Source organism: Canis lupus, chromosome 12 (genome assembly GCF_048164855.1).
Source record: "Canis lupus baileyi chromosome 12, mCanLup2.hap1, whole genome shotgun sequence".
Taxonomy (NCBI): Eukaryota; Metazoa; Chordata; class Mammalia; order Carnivora; family Canidae; genus Canis; species Canis lupus.
Genome location: NC_132849.1, coordinates 53,508,892 through 53,528,779, shown reverse-complemented (window position 1 = coordinate 53,528,779; position 19,888 = coordinate 53,508,892). Strand labels below are relative to the sequence as shown.

Genomic DNA, 19,888 nt, shown 5'->3' with positions numbered 1-19,888 from the left:
AAGCTTTTCTCTTCTATTTTATCCTTTCAACTGTGGCATGACATCATGATCATCTCCATTTTCCAGGTAAGAAAACTGAGGCCCAGGGAGGAGAAGTCGCTTAGCTAAGGTTGCATAGTTGGTAGCAGGGAAGGAATATGAAGACAGGGCTTTGGGTCTCCAAAGTCTTATTTTTTCTGCTGCAATCCTCGACCCGTCTTCCTCAATGTGAGAGGTTCCCTACGTGGCTCGGGCCCATAACCACCAGATGACTAGGACTTGCAGAGGCGAGAGCCTCTTGTAAACTGTGAAGCCCTACACATAGGTCAGAACGTCTTACATCAAAGCTCTAATTTATTACAAGTAATTTAGAGTTTGTTATTTCCTCCAACGAAGCTTTGCTTTTACAGAAGGAACCACCACAGGGATCCTGGAATAATGAGCATTTAAAATATTACTAAACACAACTTTCCAGGAGCACAATCTGCTGAAGGGAAGCGAGGCACACTTCTGGCTGGGAGGTGAAATCTCTGGAGCTGTAGGATTTTGCAAGGGCAAGAGGAGCTCAGCTGAGGCCTCTTCACGAGGACAAATGCTTTTTGGTCAGACCAACTTGTTCACAGCCCTGGAGCAACCAACTAATTTTTTTTTTTAACCAACATTATTATTTATCATCATTATGCATATAGTGACTTACGTTTATGATAGAGCCTGAGACAGTTATTATTTCCAATGAGGCTCAAAAAGGCTTAATAACCTGTCCAGGGTGATAAAACAAGCATCACTCGATAGTAATGCACAGCCATACGGTCCAGCAACCCCACCTCCGGGTATAGCCACAAAAGAATTGAAAGCTGGAACTTAAACAAATACTTGCATACCCATGTTCATAGCAGCATCATTCATGATAGCCAAGTGGTAGGGAAAACCCCCCAAATATCCATCCAGAAATGAATAGATAAACAAAATATGGTATGTACATTACGATGGAATATCGGTCAGCCTCGAAAAGTTCAGAAATTCTCAGGACGCCCGGGTGGCTCAATGGTTGAGCATCTGCCTTCAGCTCAGGGCGTGATCCTGGAGACCCAGGATTGAGTCCCGCGTCGGGCTCCATGCATGGAGCCTGCTTCTCTCTATGCCTATGTCTCTGCCTCTCTCCCTCTGTGTCTCTCATGAATAAATAAATAAATAAATCTTTTAAAAAAAAAGGTTAAGAAATTCTCACACAGGCTACCACCTGAACAAATGTTGAAGATGGTCTGCTAAGTAAAAATAAGCCGGACATGAAAGAACGAATATTGTGTGACTCTACTTAGATGAGGTTCCTAGAGTCATCAAATTCAGAGGGACTTAAAGTAAAATGTTGGTTGCCAGGGGCTGGGGGAAGGAGGTAAAAATGGGACATGAATGTTTAACGAATATGGAGTTTCTATTTGTAGTAATGAAGGGTTTGGGAGACGGAGGGCAGTGATGGTTGCCCAACAAGGTGAATGCACTTAATGCCACTGCACTGTATACACTTAATGCCAAAAATGGCTCAAATGGAGCATCCTGTTTACATTTTATGTTATATGTATTTTACTACAATTAAAAAGCAGAATCAATGCACAAACGAAGTAACAACGATGGTTGCCATTTATTGAGTACCCGATACATAGCAATACAACCTCAGGAAATAGTTATTACCCTTCCAATTCTAAGATGAAGAAATTGAAGTTCCGAGCACTTTGGGACTACCCTCAAAGTCATAAAGCCAGAGAAATACAGCTGGGATTTAAAACCAGGTTTTGTAATGATCTCTCTCTCTGGCTTCTCTGTGCTGTCTCCTGTCCTCTGAAAACGTTAGCACCCTCTGTGTGGCCTTTGATAAAAAGATTTTTTTTTTCTCACAGAAAACTATCAGCAAAAGGTATTTAGGCTCGGATGATTGTTAGGAGCTGCCTCTGGCACCAATGCGTGTAGGTTGGGGTTCATTCCTTTCCATGCTGCACCTCACCTTCCCCATCAGGCAAACTGGTGGCTGGCCCGCAAGGGCACATCCAAGACCTTCATTCCCACCCACACTCTCTCACACCACACAGCCTCTCAGACAGTCATGTCTTTAAAAAGAAGCCAAATCTGTAGGTTGACCAGAAGTCCCATTTTGCTCCAGACAGTTCTGGTTTCTGATTGTTGTCTTTCAAAAGTAGCCTGGTTTGGATGATATGCTCACCCTGCAAATATACTAGCTGGTTTTGTTTGGGCAACAGTTGGCTTCAGACCTCACAGGCAGAGTTGCCTTTTGTAAATTCTTATAACTGTTTGATTTGAAGCCTATGAGGTAAAACCATCCAAAGGCTGTCAAGATTAATACTGCAGGCTTTGTTTTGAAGTCACTTGATGGGGACAGTTATATGCCTCTCTGTTCAAAATTTGCAAGCCAAGATCCCTAATGATTTGTTTCTGTTTCAAAGCTTTAAAAGTCTTTTATTTATTATCTGATAGGGATTTTTCTCTGATTTAAAAAGAAAAAAACAAAAAACAAAAAAAAACACAGGGTACCTGGGTGGCTTAGTGGTTGAGTGTCTGCCTTTGGCTCAGGTCATGATCCCAGGATCCTGGGATCAAGTCCCGAATCATGATCCCTGAAGGTAGGGACTCCTGGGTGGCTCAGCAGTTAAGTGTCTGCCTTCAGCCCAGGGCGTGACCCTGGAGTCCTGAGATTGAGTCCCACGTCGGGCTCCCTGGATGGAGCCTGCTTCTCCCTCTGCCTGTGTCTCTGCCTCTCTCTGTGTGTCTCTCATGAATAAATAAATGAAATCTAAAATAAAATAAAATTTTTTATTTAAAAATTTTTTAAATAAAAATAAAAATTGATCATAAACAAGGTGTCTGGCCTTCTGGACCTAAGTTCCTCCATTCGTGAAACAAGGGGTCCAGCCAGAAAATTATGAAAAGTCCTGCCTGTTCTTACATTGGAAATGAAAGGAAATTGATGGGAATGCTGTAAAATATTAACATGAAAAAATTTAAAATTTTTTAAATAAAAAAATTTTAAATGAAATCTAAAATAAAATTAAAAAATTAAAAAATAATTGAGCACAATTATTGTTTTTTTTAGATCTAAGTTTAGGGCCAGTGCATACAAAATGTCTGACCAAGCAGGATTAGTTGGAAGAGTAACTATTATGAGGTGTTTATGAGTTGATACTGAGAAGAACCACACTTTTATATAAGCAGAGCAAGTCAAAAATTGTGTAGTTAATATTCTTTGGCAATTTGTTGTCACTCTTCAAAATTTTTTAAAATTTCATTGAAAAGCAATATACACTCCTTTTAGATAATGTGAAAAATATAGAAAAATATAAAAAGATAATAATCCCAATACCCAAGACCCCTACTATTACACTTTAACATATATTTCTAGTTATTTTTGTATTCATGGTTGTATCATCTATCCAAAAATAGCACACACCCTACATTCTCTTCTATAACATACTTTTTTCATTTATATGAGAAACTTTCTTTTCTATTTTGTTAAACATATTCTATAAAAATCACTTCGGTAGCTATGTGGTTGTGGTTATCCATTATATGGATGTGTCAAAATTTACTCAATTCTGCCCCTACTGTTGAGTGTTTCTTTCCAATTTTTTTGGTTTTGAAAACCCCAAAAGAACCGAGAATCATTCTTTTGGCTAGAATTTTGTGCACATCTAAATTATTTTTGGGGAATAAATTTTTGGAAATGCATCTACTAGGGAAAAGGGTATGCAGTTCTAAGGCTCTTAATACATATTTCTATCATAGTCACTGGGGAAATTCTAAAACTTCCAAAATAAACCCACACAAAAAACAAGAGGCGTTGAAGGGATAGACATTCTAGATCTCTTCCCCATAATCTACTTCCTCTGTGCCTCATTAATAGTTCCAAACCCAAACTGGCCACCCTTTTCTAGTGCCCTCAGTGTCCCAAGATGATTGGTTGAGCTACAGAGGGAAAAATCCAAGACAAGGAGATTGGACACCTGGCTTCTTGATCCTGGCTTAATTGTACTGCACCAGTTTTGATCATAAACAAGGTGTCTGGCCTTCTGGACCTAAGTTCCTCCATTCATGAAACAAGGGGTCCAGCCAGAAAATTATGAAAAGTCCTTCCTGTTCTTACACTGGAAATGAGAGGAAATTGATGGAAATGCTGTAAAATATTAACATGAACTTCTAACTGATCTTAGCTGGGCCTGCTTCCTTTCCCCTTCATTTCGACCTCCCCGTGTCTCACATCTTCCCCGTGCTTGGCTGCATTTTACCTTCTCTTATTTTACCTTCTCTTATTTTACCCTAAAACTCACCCTTGGACAGGCTTCAGCTGGGTGGTCAACGATGACCAAGCCCTTTTGAGTTGTTAGGAATTAGAAGTAATCTTTCCCCAATGTACTTTTTTTGCCATGGTTTAGAGCCTTTGAAATGCAAATCATTCCAACCTGCAGCTAAGGAAACTGGGCTCCATAGGGCCTCCAACTGACCTCACAGCCCATTCTAAGCCCCAAGTAGGCAGGACTCGGTGGCCTGCTTCCGAAGATCAAAGGGGCATTGTTCATCTAAAGTTCACCACCAGAAAACCTAGATTAGCGAGTAGTCCCACCCCCCTCCCCACATCGACTTTAATATCAAACTTCTGTTAACATAGGCAGGACACAAGGGCTCCGGCCATTGGGTTGGGAGCAGCTCAAGGAGAGAAGCGACTGTGACCTCTCAAAAGGTAACAGGTAATGTTGCCTCTCTGATCTCTCTTGATATAGAGCAAATCAAAGTGGTTAGGAGTGGAGATCCTAGAGTCGGCTGGCCTGTATTTACACAGAAGAGGTGCCAACACATGCACATGGAATAAAAGAAACGAATTCCTACCACCAGGCCTAGGTGATGGGGGATTCGAGTATTTTCAGTGGTGTATCGGCAGCCTCTGCCTTGCTCCTCCTTGAGCTAGTTCTGACCGGTCAATGGAGCGAGTTCTGGCCAGCAGGGTGGATTCTGATCCGCTTGACCGCCGCAGGTTCCCACACTTCCCAGGCTGGTTGTCTGGACCCCTGTCCTCTCTTTCCTGTGCATGCCCCGTGGACACACACATTATCTCCACTCCCTCCTGGAATCCCACTAAAATGATAGTAAAGGAATGCAAAAGGCACAGACCACAAGGACAGAGAGAACAGGAGAAGAGACTACAGCAAACAAGAGATATCCATGAAATTTTAGAAGCTGGAAAACAGAGGGCTTAGTGGTGACTGACTGGCAGATAGAAGAATAATCTGACTTTCTTCAGCAGGTTGAGTATACTAGAGAGCAGACAATAGCAAACAAGACATGTCAACAAATTCCTGACAACGCAGAAACAGATGGACTCATGGTATCTGACTGAGAAGAGAGAAGAAAAGTGAAGCTAACTTCCTTCAGTAGACTGGCTAGAAATAAGCTGACATGAACCCAAAAACTCTGGAAAAGCTCCAAACTGGAGGTCCTAAATTTCTCTGGAGGTGAGGATTCAAAAATGAGGCTAAAAACGAGAGTAGTAGCAAAAAGCCTTCATCAGAGCAACTAGATGCCCAGTTGCCCACCCATCCCCCATGTGCCCATTTTGGCACAATGCTGAAAGTTTACTCCCTAAAGAAGTTGGTTCACAGAGGATATCATGGAGATGCCAGGCACAGCTGAAAATAGGATACTGTTTGGTCTTGAAAGCAAGGGGACAAAGTAAAAAACATATACACTATAAAGTGATAACACCACCTGCTCCGGGGCTTCTATCTCTGCCTGACTCTCCAAATGGTGGCACGCAGCTTTCACCACATCTGCCTCTGTACATTTTGGCAAGAGAAATGGAGAAATTGTCATGGCAGAAATTGATTGATGAAAACAAGAAAGAGAATCTATTAAGTATTGGCATTTGAAAGTTTACCCATAGGCCCAGTCAGGTCCCCTGGTGATCACGTTATAATAAAGCCTATTTGTTAGCAAACTTCATACGTGTGCACAAAGCTACATAAGACCTCAGTCTTAAATAAGGATGTGCAGCCAAAGATCATACCATTTTTGTAGGAAGCTTCTAATATGACAGAGGAGCCAGAACAATTTGAAAAAGGGAACCCAGACCAATCAGAAGACACTTATTTAAATTTTAGAAAGTCCAGAGTCCATTTTCAGAGGAAGCACAAAAGAAAATTTCTCAGAATTAAAGGATTTAATTTTTTTTTTAATAGAAAGGGTCCTTCAAGGGCCCAACACAATGTATGAAAAAAGACATGGGGCACGTGGGTGGCTCCATTGGTTAAACATCTGACTTCAGCTCAGATCATGATCCTAGGGTCCTGGGATCAAGCCCCAAGTCAGGCTCTACGGTAAGCAGGGAGTCTGCTTGTCCTCTGTCCTTCCCTCTGCTTGTGCTTTCTCTCTCTCAAACAAATAAATAAAAATCTTTTTTAAAAAAGACACGTTATTATACACCTTAATAATAGGAGTGTAAAAAGGATATACCAAAAGTTTTAGGGGGAAAAAAAGACAATCAGAAAATTAGAAACTAAAGCACATGAAAACAGTTTGTTAAAAATTCTGAGGGAAAGCATTTTCTTTTTTTTTTTTAATATTTCATTCATTCATTTATTTATTTTGGTTTTAAGATGTTATTTACTTATTTATGAGAGGCACAGAGAGAGAGAGAGGCAGAGACACAGGCAGAGGGAGAGGCAGACTCCACGCAAGGAGCCCGATGTGGGACTCGATCCAGGGACTCCAGGACCACACCCTGGGCCGAAGGCAGACACTTAACCGCTGAGCCACCCAGGTGCCCCTGGGAAAGTGTTTTCTAAATGCAGAAATTTAATTCTTTTCAAAATTATCTATCAGATCTAAGCTGAGAAAAAAATTCAGACTTGAAAGATCTCAAAAACTCATCTCCCATGAACCCTCCATCAAGAAAGTTGCTGCAGAATGTTATCCACCAAAATGAGAGAGTTAGGGATGTGATAGACATGGACGATGGCAAAGATGGAGGAATGGGGGCCAGATTTACAGTCTCCTCTGAAACAAACAAAGAACGAGACAAAATATAGGAAACAATGGCTCCCAGGATATTGGACACCCAGGTAACGAAGGCCAGCAATCCCTGAGAAATCGGAGATGTGGTATAGTGCAGGGAGACTGAAGCAGGTGACACCCCAAGATGGGAGTGGGAAGTCTGGGGAAACCAAAGCAGGTGGTATTCACAGGGCAGATGCTTGAGTAAAGAGAGCTTTGCAGAAGGAGAATCCTAGAGAGTGAAGAAGGTCCCCGCCAGTGTTAAGCTGTGTACATGTACGAGAAAATCAGCCAGGATCAGGGGAAAAGCCATGACGGGGGTAGAGGGAAGAGAGCTGGGCATCCTGTCTGTTTCCAGCAGTCAAACTACACTGTCTCATGATTCAGAAGGCATCCACCAGTGAACTAAACAAGCATTTGCCCCAGTGGTGGGGAAAAATGAACCCTAGACCTACTATTGCTTTGTTCCAGCCTAACAAAGATTGGAAACAAAAATTAAAAGGATTGTTTCCATGTAATTTAACCTCAACCTAGAATAGAATTTGAGAATGCTTTTAGGAATGCAGAAATATCCAGCACTCAGCTAAATAAAATTTATGGATACATATGCAAAATATTATCATCAAAATGTCTTAAAAAAATGTCTTTAAAAGATAAAATTACCGTAAAAATATTCAGATGTATTATGAAGTTGATAATACATATAGAAGTAAAATGTATGAGTATATCATCACCAAGTCCTAGAGGGAAGACTGGAAATACATTATTGTAAGGTTCTTATATGTGAAGTCGTGTAATATCATTTGAAGGTAGCTGTAGAAAGTCCAAGATGTACACCACAACGAAGACTTATAATTAATAAATCAATGAAGGGATTAGAAGGGAATAACAAAAAAATACTCAATGGATTCAAAAGAGTGCAGAAAAAGGGGGAAGCAGACCAAGAACACGTGAGGGGAAATAGAAAACAAAGAGTAGGATCGTATATTTGAACCCAACCAGCTCAATAATCACATTAAATATAACTGGTATGAACACCGTGTGATAGCCAGCCTCCAAGATAGCGGCCATGGACACTTGCCTGGTATTCACATCACCATACAAGCCGTTCGTTCCCATTAATGGTGGGCTGGGCTTTGTGACTTACTGAAGACCTACTACAGACAAGATAAGGCAGATGGGATGGTGTGATTGCAGATGAGGTCATAAAAGGCAAGGTGACATTTCTTTCTTTCTCTCTCTCCCCCCAGTATCAGTGGCTCCGGGGAAAGCCATATTGCTAGCAGTCCTGTGGAGAGGTCCATATGGTGATGAAGGGCAGCCTCCTGTGAACAGTCTTGGTGGTGAGCTCAGAAGTGCATTCTCCATTTCTGCCAAAGCTTCAGAGCCTGCAGCCCCCTCAGACAGCTTGATTGGAACCTAATCAGAGACCCTGAGCCAGAATGGCCCACCTAAGCTGTTGCAGGATTTCTGACCCTCTGAACCTAGTGATAAAAAGTCTCAGCAAACTAGGAATCCAGAGGAACTTCTCCAATCAGATTGGGGACATCTACAAGACTCTTAAAATTAACATTACACAGAGACTGAACGCTTCTCTCCTAAGATCAGGTTGGAAGTCATGATGTCCCCTCTCCGCATTTCTAGGCAGCATCATATTGGAGGTTTTAGCCCTTGCACAAAGGCAAGAAGAAGAATTAAAGGGCATCAGATTGCAAAGGAAGAAATAAAACTGTTTTTATGGGTAGATGACATGATCCCCTACACACAACATTCTCTTGAATTCACAATAAAGCCCCTGCACAACTACTGAGTTTAGCAGACTTGCAGGATACAAGATCAACACACAAAAATCAATGTCTTTGTATAGACGAGCAACAAAGAATCAGAAGTTAAAATTTAAAAATCAATATGATTTACAACAACATCAAAAATATTAACTGCCTCGGGATAAATCTGACGAAAGGTGTACAAGATCTATGCTCCAAAGACTGCAAAATATCGCTGAGAGAAATGAAAGTAGACCGGAACACATGCAGAGGTATATGTGTCCATGGATCCAATGACTCAATACTCTGAAGAGTCCAGTTCGTACTGAATTGCTCCAGATTCAACATCCCTCCAAACAAAATCCCAGCAAGGTTTTTTGTAGGAATTGAATGCTGATGCTAAAATGTATATGGCAATATTAAAAAAGATCGAAACTCAGAGCTACATGCAGAAAGAGCATCGCATCGAATAGGAAATAAATGAAGGTAAAATTAAAATGTTTGTATTTCTTAACCTTGATTGATTTAACAGATAACAGTTTATTTAAAATAATATGGGCAATGTATTTGGTTATATATATACCTATACATATATACATATACACACACACATACACATGTATATACTTATGTACACTTATATATAAATGAAATGAGTGACAGAAATTAATTATTCAAGGGACAAGAAGGAGGCTTTCAGATTATTTTGTTATTAATAAGGTACACTACCTGGGAAGTGGTGTAGAATCATTTGCAAGTAGACTTGAATTAGTTAGAAGAGCGCATCGCAAATTCTAGGACATTGGCTAAAAATAGTTAAAAAAGAAAAGTATAGCTGATATGGTAAGAAAGGAGAGAAAATAGAATCATATAAAATGCTCCATTAAAACCACAAAAGGCAGAAAAATAGTAGAGGCGAAGAAAGAGAAGAACATAGAACCAAGGGCAACAAATAGAAAACAGTAGCAAATATGGTAGATATGAATCCAGTTCCATCAGTCATCACTTTGAAAGGCAATGGTCTAAATGCACCAATTAAAGACAGTAAATCAAAAAACGGGACCCACTTATATGTTGCCTACAAGAAATTAAAACCACAGTGAGATACCAGTAAACACATAACAGAATGTGTAAAACTAAAATGCCTGATTGTATCAACTATTGGCAAGAATGCGGAACAATAGAAGCCTTGTAACACTGCTGGTGGGAACGTAATAAGGTTCACTCCTTTTGGAAAACAATTTAGCAGTTTGTTAAAAAAAAAAAAAAAAAAAAAAAAAAAAAAGAAAACTAGGGACACCTGGGTGGCTCAGCGGTTAAGCATCTGCCTTTGGCTCAGGGCATGATCCTGGAGTCTCGAGATCGAGTCCCGTGTCGGGCTCCCTGAGTGGAGCCTGCTTCTCCCTCTGCCGGTGTCTCTGCCTCTCTGTGTGTGTGTGTGTGTCTCTCATGAATAAATAAAAAAAATCTTAAAAAAAAAAAAAAACGAAAACGAAACCAGACAAAACAATACCATCTACATGGACCCAATCCTTTGCCTCTTTGCTACCTACCCAAGAGAAATGAAAACCTATGTCCATATGATAATTTTCACATGAATGTTCACTCAACTTTATTTTTAAATAACCATTGAATAGAAATAACACAAATGAAAAAAAAAGAAATAACACAAATGTCCTCCATCTATATAATGGGATAGTACTCAAAAAAAAAAAAATCAATGAGCTGCTGAGACAGACTACACCATGAATAAACCTCCAAATAATTATGCTGAGCAGCTAAAGCCAGTTAAAAACAAATATGCACTAAATGAACCCATTTATAATAAATCCTAGGAAATGCCAGCTACTGTACAGTGAGAGAAAGTAGATCAGTGGTTGCCTAGGGACAGGAAAGAGGCAGAGGAGAGGGATTACAAAGAGACACAAGGGAATTTTAGGAGGTGATGGATATATTCATTACCTTGATTGTGGTGATGTCAAAATTCACATACGTCAGTGTATCAAATTATCAAATTATACATTTTAACATGTGAAGTTTACTGTCTGTTAATTATACTTCAATACAGCTGTTAAAAAGAAAAAGAGCATCAAGCCCTTTTGGAGAAGACCTGGAATATAGGATTTGGGGGAATCCAACCCAAGAGATAGGAGGAGATGGGAATGCCTGGCAATGGGTAGACAGAAGGCCTAGGACCCAGGTGAGTAAGAGACAATTGTCCATCAGATGGGAACAGGAGGACAGACGGCTCTAGAAACAGAGGAAAGACATACTTGGAGTGTCTGAATGTGCCAATCGAAACACTGAGGAAATCCAGGTCTACCGGAGAGTTTGAGCATGAGTTAGATACAGAAAACAAGGTAAACAAAAGTAAACAAAAGGAGGCAATTATTAATTGCAGTAGAACCAGAAAGTTGCGTGAAGTAGGAAATCCGATGGAAGTAAAAAAAAAAGGCTCTATTCTAAACACACTTACATAGGCGTGAAGGTGTAAGATTATTTAGCCAAATTCATATACTGGGAGAAATGGAAGGACAGAGGTAGGAACTGGTGTGCAGCCCAGTCGCTGGGGGAGGGTGTGCAAGAGGCCCCAGATCCCCAGCCCCTACCAAGAAGTCAAAAGGCAGAAGTGTCAAAGTGATGCACGGGGAAAGACTGTAACTAGGTGCGGCCACAGGTATGGCAAGTCCTCCTAACAGGGTCGCGGCTTCACAGCACGGACGAGTCTCATCGGCCTCCCGCGGACACAGTGTCCCACGTCCTGCGTGTCCCTGGGGCCGGGGAGCGCCTCCGGCGGGCAGGGACCCCAGGGGCCCCTGGGCAGAGTGAACTCGGCATCGGAAAAAGGACGGAAGGGACCGGGACGGCAGGTCCCCGCGGATGTGCACTGGCCGGGTGGGTGTCCCAGGCCGTGTGTTACCTTCTGCCAAAAGCGAGGACAGGGAGCCCTTCAGGGCGGGAGGACGAACCACCTCGCCCTCCACGCACCGACACCTGCCCAGCGCCAGCGCCACGTGCACGCACACGCCACCGCCAGCACACACTTGTGCACACACCACTGCCAGCATGCACACACCACTGCCAGCACGCATGCACACATGCACACCACCACTGCCAGCACACACACGCACATGCACACATACACCAATGGCAGCACATACACGCACAGACACACACCACCACTGCCAGTACACACACGCGCACACACATACACACACACCATTGTCAGTGCACAGACACACCACCACTGCCAGTGCACACACGCATGCACACATATCACTGCCAGCACAGACGCACACCATTGCCAGCACACACACATACCCACACATACACACACATACACCACTGCCAGTACGCGCACACATGCACGTAACCACTGCCAACACACACACACCACCCCACCACTGTCAACACACATGCACACATATCACTACCAACACACAACCACACCATCCCACCACCACTGCCATCACACATACACACCACGCCACCAACAACACTGCAAACACATACGCACATACATACCACCACCACCACCGCAAACACACGCACACCACTGCCAACACACACCACCACTGCCAATACACACACACATCCATAAAACACATACACACACCACATAACACCCCAAGGATACTACACACACACCACCACCACACAGGCACACACACACCAAGAACAACATACACACAATACACACACACGCCCCACCATCACTGCCAACACACATACAAAAACAGACCCCGCACCACCTACACACACATCATAGCAACAACACACACAGACATCAAAGGCTGATGTAAGGTTCCTGACATTGCTAATAGGCTACCTTCTTGTGCCTACGACTAAACCTCAAAAACATCTCCTCTTTGGAAACTTCCAATTTTCTAGATATTTCCCCTTCAGAAAGAAGCAAGGAGTGGAAGAGGACAGAGTGGTGAGAAGGGAAACGAGAAGGAGTCGAGTGCTCCTAAAGAGAACATTCTAAAAGTTTCCAGGGGAAAGGCTAGAAAATGAGGTCCTTCCCACACACTAGCTCGTTGAATTCCAAGAAGAATTCACATCCCCTTTTAACAGAAACAGAATCAAAAGCCAAGAGAGGCCAAAGACTCTTTCTGAGCTCACAAAAGTCAGAATTTGAACCCAGGACTCTTCCATCCTTCCTTGTCCTCACTTCTCCTTCTCTCCCTCCTCCGTTGTTTTTTCTTCCTTTCCAAAACCCTTAGCTGGCACTCAGCCGCGACACTCAGCCCTGGGCCGGGTCTCCGTGAGCTGGCCCTCGAGGGAGCGACCTGAGAAGCAAAATAAACGAGGGAATAGTTTCAGGGGCTCGTTCGACTGTGCACCCCGCCAAACAAGGCACCGCGAGGGCCAACTGGGCTCGGGGGGAGCGGGTGGGCAGGGAGGCCTCTGGGGCCGCGATGTTGGAGCTGAGCCCTGAATGACGAGCCGGGGAAAGACAGGGGAGCAGAGCCCCCCCGGCCTGGGGACAGCAGGTATAGGGGGGGCTCCCTGGGAAGGTGACCCCGATGGTGCGGGAAGACTAGTGGCCAGGGCACCTGTGCCGAGGGGTGGCCGCAGATGGGGAGGAGGGGGTGCTTGTCCCATTGCGGCTGAGAATTCAGTCACCTGTGGAGCTCCGCTACCTTATAATTAAGTCCTGAACCCGATCCTCAGCCTTTCCTGCCTTCGGATTACGGGAGAGGATTGTCTCTTCATCTGCTACCAGGGGAGTCCCTGGACGGTCACACTTGACCTTCGTGATCAATCGCCCCGAACTTTCCACTGTCTTTCTCCAACATCGCTGCTCCACCCCCTGCCAGCCTGTCCAAGACCTGAGACCCTGCACTCCCGGGGCCTTGCGTCAGTGGAGATTCCATCCACGTTCATCAGGGGGTTCGGAACGATTGCACAGCACGCCCGGGGCGATCGGGGCTCCGCCACAGAGACGGGGTCCTCGTGGCCACCGGCCGGTCAGTGATCGAACTCCAACACCCAGAGCAGAGTCGCCTTCCTCCAACCACATGCCATGTGGCTTATTGGTGAGTGGTCTGGACCAGCTCCTGGGGAGGGGGGGGGGCAGTAAAGGAAGTTAGCCCGAGGAGTTGCACTCCAGCTCCTGGGGAGGTCCCAGGCCAAAGCAGGGGGACTGGTCTTTGGTACCTCCGCATCAACCAGTCGTTGGCTTGGGCTGCCTCTTGGGAGAGGGCCACAACTTCCAATGAGACAATGACCTTCAGGCAAGGGTGGCGTGTGCAGGGGGGTGCTCAGCTGGGAACTGGCGGATGAGCGCTTTGGTCCCGAAGGGGTGCTGGGGACGGCCACCACAGCCCCACTTTGGACACTTCTAATGTGAAAAACAATTAGCTTCCTTTCCTGAGGCATCCGCAGAGTCAACATCTGGAGGCTGAGAGCCTGAGGCCCCAATTACAAGTAGCAAAAGAATTTGGACAGGATGCATTTAATCTTGAGTTAATGGTACAATGCTCCGCCAAGATAAACTTCTCAACCTCAACATATTTTATTTTGAAAAAAAAAAATAATGTTATTGTCAGGTACAAGGGAAATTCGTCCTCACTCAGGCGGCTGTGCCAGATGACATAATCACTGGATGGGGCCGCTTGTTTGGCGTGTTATCTTTTTCATCTGAGTGGATCTCTCCCCCACAGACCCATCTCCCAAAAAGCTGGCCACGGTGACTAAGAAATTCCAGCCCCTGACAGCTGCAGGAAAGGAAAGCCGTGTGACTTGAAAACAGACATTTTTGGATGTCACATTTCTAAACATCAGATATGTTGGGTTTTCCCTCCGCTCCTGGCTCTGAGTGGAATTCAAATGGGAATTAAAAGGATACTTGGACCTTATTTTTTGTTCCTTACATTTTTAGTGAGCACCTATTACGTGGCCAATGTGGTGGTAGTTACTCATAATGATGACCATCCTTCTTCACTGCCTATCACGGGCCAGGCACGGTGCACACATTACTTTACAACATGTGTAAGGACCGCAGGCAGGAGGCAGCTGGGGGCCAAAATTATCCCAGGCGTCTAGAAGGGGCCGGCGAGGCTCGTCTAGATTGAGCAACCTAATCAGGTGAAGTTCAAGGGCTTTCCATCACTCAGAGTCTAGTAAAGCGAAGGAACTCCATAAATAAGTTCCCTGGCAGTCCTGCACCTACAGGGTGTACTACAGTGTGACACACACATCTGCTTCTCAGGAAGGTCCTGGCACTCTTGGCCAACTCTAGAGCTCTAGAACATTCGAGACTGGCACCGGTGGTCCAGGCCTGGGCAGATTCTCTGCCGGCAGGACAGGCCTCTCACACCCATGGACGGGTTCCCTCTCAGCTCTCTGCCCTGGGAAAGCTGTGTGTGGCTGGTGTGTTTACCACCCCCACAGAAGCAGGAGGTCTGGGTGCCCCTTCTATGGGCTTGGTTGCTTTCAGCTCCACCCTTGGGGCTTTGTGTTAGGGCTGGGATAGAGCTAAAGGTAGGATAGGATGGGGGTGCCTGGGTGGCTCAGTCGGTTGAGCGTCCTACTCTTGATTTCGGCTCAGATGGTGATCTCAGGGTCATGAGATCAAGCCCTGAGTTGGGCTCTGTGCTGAGCTGGGAGCCTGCCTGAGATTCTCTCCCTCTTCCTCAGCCCCTTTCCCTGCTCACTCTTTCTCTAAAATAAATAAATAAATAAAATATTTTTAAAAAAAGGATAGGATAGGCTAGGATGGGGGACAGAGGGAGAGTCTTACAGCCCCCCTTCACTACTGAGTTTAAGAGCACACGATGAAGGGCTGGAGATAAATCCCCTCTTTGTTTGGGGCACCGTTGAACGTCAAACCCTAGATGGACGGTCACTTAGCCAACCAAATTTTTCAGAGACATTTTTTCCCCCCAGCAGAGTCAGCAGGGCTGGGATCACCAGGCCCATTCTGAATAAAGGAAGTGAGACTCAGAAAAGCTACCTGACTTGCCCAGGATCACCTTCAAACGCCAGGATGAAGGCCTCCTGCAGGACCATGGGTTTTTTTGTCTCCCACCTCCTTGGAGTCCGAGCCAGAATTCTGGGAGGGCACCGTGTAACCCAGGAGAGAGAAGACAGGCTTTGGAGTCAGGAGAGCTAGGTTTGAATCCTGGGTCACCAGCTGGGTGACCGTGGGTACGTTAACTTAGCTTTCCCGGCCTCAGTTTCCACATCTGTAAAATGGAGCGAGTAATCCTTACATCATGTTGTTTGGGGGATTAAAGGATATCACAGTATAAAGAAGCTAGCCTGGGCTGCCTGAATTAAGTCCTACATCTCTTTTCCCTTTCTCAAAGATGTACAATCATTCTTACACAGACGTGTGATCATTTTTAAACAGTTACATTCCCCAGTCTTCTTCTAAAAATAATTTGAGGCAGCTGATGCAATGATAAGCCAAAGTAGCCAGGTCCTTGTCCTGCCCTTGTCCCCCAGACGGGCAGGGGAAGAGAAAGATGTACAAGGTGTCATGGGACTGGCTCGGGGCCAGGCGAAGAACAAGGTGAGCGGAGCGCGGCCCCAGGATATTGCTTCTCTCCAGGATCCTATCTCGCTCTGCCTTCTTTTCCCTCCACGCTGAACTTCTGTCCAGACCGTGACAGGCTTACCTCTGAGCATCTTCAGTGCTCTTCCCTCTGCCAGGAACACACTCCACCAGGCTGAACAGGCTCAGCTTAGATACCGCTTTACTCATCCATTCATTGACTCCATGCTTACTGAGCACCCACTAGATTCTAAACGGGGTGCCGCTACATGCTAGCAGGGAGACAGTCAAGAAACGGGGGCCCACATATATCATCCCTGTTGCTGGCAAGGCCTATGGAGAACAGAGCAGGGCAAAGGAACTGGGTGGCAGGACGCTGTCTGAGATGCGATGCTTGAGGAACCCATGCCTCAGAGAGCAGTCCAGAGGGAGGTGAAGGATGGGACCACCTGGGGGACCTGGGCAACATGGTGGGAGGAAATCCTTGCTGGGAATTAACTGGGAGTGTGTGCAGAAAGCAGAAGACAGGGCCCGGGCACCCCCCATCCCTTCCTGGGTCAGGAATCTGGGTTGCCAGTAAGGGGGTGAACTTCATCGCCTTTGTGAATGTGCTCAAGCTGTGGGCAGGGAGTCAAAGATTCCAGGGGCCCAGGGCCCACTGGGGCAGAGAAGAGGGTTTTAGGACACACGGGTGTTGTACTTGGCCGCGGCAGGCCTGCGCTCTGCTCCCCCGTACAGGCCGCCTGTCCAGAGCCAGGTGGAGGAGCCCCAGTGGGACTGTGGTGTGTCAGGCAACCCGAGCACTGCCAGCTTGGCCCAGAGGTGGAAGTGCAGCCCATGCCCTGGGACAGAGGCCCCTGGGATCACTGCACTCACCTGCCCACCCAAGGCATACTCTTTCTGTCTGAGTTTCCCAGGGCTGCCATAACCAAGTACCAAAAAATGGGTGGCTTAAAGCAACGGCAAGGCGCGCTCTCAGAGTTCTGGTGGCCAGGAGTCTGAAATCATGGTGTTGGCAAGGCCCCGTCCTCTCTGAAAGCTGTGGAGGAGAATCCTTCCTCGCCTCTTCTAGCTTCTGCTGGTTTTCTGGAAACATCTGGGACTTCTTGGCTTACAACAGCACAAATCCAATCTTTGCTTTTGCTTTCACACGGCGCTCTCCCCGTGCGTGACTGTCCTGCCATGGCCGTCTTCTTAGAGGGACATCAGTCATTTTGGGTTAGGGCCTCACCCTGCTCCACTATGACTTCATCCTAACTAATTACATCTGCAACAACCCTGTCTCCGAATAAAGTTGCATGCTGAGGTACTGGTGGTTAGGGCTTGAGCCTGTCTTTTTTTTGGAAGGTAGGAAGGGGCATAATTTAGCCCACGACACCTCACCTGCCACCGCCAGCAAGGGGCCTCTCAGGCTCGGACGGGCACTTGCATTGATGGGAACGCTTGGCCTTCGATGTATTGGGCTCAGTTGCTGGAGATTTTCCACCTCTGCTTCCCGCCCACAAATATTTATCAAGGGATTAATGTTTTCCAGGAATGGTGCCAAGTCCTGGGTGCCCGACAGTAAACAAAACAGATGGTGGAGAGCCTGTCATTACATCATCCTTGCCCATGGGTCCTGGGTCCCCTCTGAGGCCACACAGAACACCCTGGCCACGCCCCACATGTGGCCCTGCAGATATCTGAAGACAGGGATGCTTTCCCCCAGAACTCCTTTGGATTGGACAACTTTCATCTCCCTTACTTCTTCCTCACAATGGGGTGACTATATAGTTTATGGACCAAACAAGGACATTTCTGAGAGTGAGAGTGAGCGCTATTAATAATCACACCGAGACAACATGTGTAAACCAGCGATGTCCTGGGCTGACCGCAACATATGGTCACCTCATGGGGCACGGGTTTCCAGGTCCTTCCTCACCCCTGGCTGCTCTCTTCTGGGTGTTTTGTAGTCTGTCTCCTTTTCAATCACTGCTCCCAGAAGTAACTGCCATATGTGTCTGGCATGGTGGAAAAAAACAAATAGGCAGGGAGATCATTTTAATAAATGTGCGGAACACCGTAACAGGCGAGAGGCGGGTATTTGAGGAATCCAGAGGAACAAACAATTAACTGTTTCTGACAAAGCTCGAGAAGGCTTCCCAGAGGAGCCCATATCTGAAATGGGTCTTCAAGCGTGAGTAGAAGTTTCCCATTAGGAGAGTGTTGGGGGTCTTGGGAAAGGCATCTTCGTCATGCCTCAAGATACAGGAAGAGCGGGGTTCCTTGCTCACCTGTTGCCATTTGAGAATCGTGTTATTCTTCCTACAGCCTTGTGAGGTCTTATCTGATGAAGCTCTGCTTTGGGCTAAACATGGAATATAATGGGAAGGATGCACTTGTCCTGGATGCCACTAGTTCAGTCCTACTTCTTCTTCTTTTTTTTTTTTTTTTCCAGTCCTACTTCTGATCTTCTGGTTTATTTTAAGGAAGAACAGCCAAAATACAAGCGGAATTTGGCAAATGAAGCATGAACAACGTGGTCCGGGATCCACTGCACTTCTAAACCCCAGTAGAAGGGAGTCGTTTACAAGCATTTGCTGAGAAGCTGCATTGATGGGTCGAGCTGGGCTCTGGGGAGGCAAAGATCACACATGGTCACTGCTCTCAAAGAGGGCCTTCTAATGGACAGCCTGGGTGGCTCAGCGGTTTGGTGCTGCCTTTGGCCCAGGGCGTGATTCCAGAGTCCCGGGACCCAGTCCCACGTCAGGTTCCCTGCATGGAGCCTGCTTCTCTCTCTGCCTGTGTCTCTTGCCTCTCTCTCTCTGTCTCTCATGAATAAATAAATAAAATCTTAAAAAAAAAAAAAAAGAGGGCCTTCTAGTGAGCTAGACACCTGCATGCAATGAACTGTAAGTCATTACAAAATATCTAACAACTGTCACGTGCCTTTATGAATTTGCTGTGTGTTTTGCGAGCACAGGGAAAGTTTTGAATAATTCCAACTGGTGGAACACAGTTGACTTTCACTGAGGAACTTTGAGGGCTTTGATGGCCAAGTGAAACTTCAGAACTGGAGAAGGGGAGGCCCAGAGGGGTGAGAACACAGGAAACTTGTGGAGCAGGAACAGCCTTTGGGCGTGGGGAGAGGGAGAGGTCAGGGATGCTGCCTCAGGATGCAACAACCAAGAGCTGCTGGAGTAGTTGGCCACCATGATGCTGGCCAACCATCCACACACCTGCCTTCCCTCTGGCCAAGGTCTAACCGCCAGTCTGCTGACTGTCCTGGGCAGAAGGGAGGGCTGTGAGAAACAAGGCCATAGCACACCCCAGCATAGAGGCCTAAGCTCTTCCCACCCCTCACCAGGTGACGGTTTAGCAGCTGCTGTGGACCGCTCCTCCAAGGCGGGAAGTGACAGTTCTCTAGAGTGATGGCTCACCATGGAGTCGGCCTCCATCCAGATCCAAACACTCTCCACAACCCAGGTGGTTCACCACCATCAAATCCTCGTCAGCCCTCCATATTCTTGGCCTGCCAAAGGAGCTCACCTTGGACCGACCCTGGGGCCAGAGGTATGGACACATGAAGTCACTGAGGGAGAAGTTCAAC

The 19,888-nt window shown here is 45.9% G+C and overlaps 1 long non-coding RNA gene across 1 annotated transcript; it reads left to right on the top strand.

Moving 5' to 3' along the window:
• The first annotated feature begins 7,925 nt into the window (after window positions 1-7,925).
• LOC140601712 (uncharacterized) lies at window positions 7,926-19,105 on the top strand. The gene is made up of 4 exons (XR_012004752.1): window positions 7,926-9,281; window positions 10,864-10,995; window positions 13,473-13,837; window positions 18,737-19,105. It is a non-coding gene; the product is annotated as an uncharacterized lncRNA (long non-coding RNA).
• The last annotated feature ends 783 nt before the right edge of the window (window positions 19,106-19,888 follow it).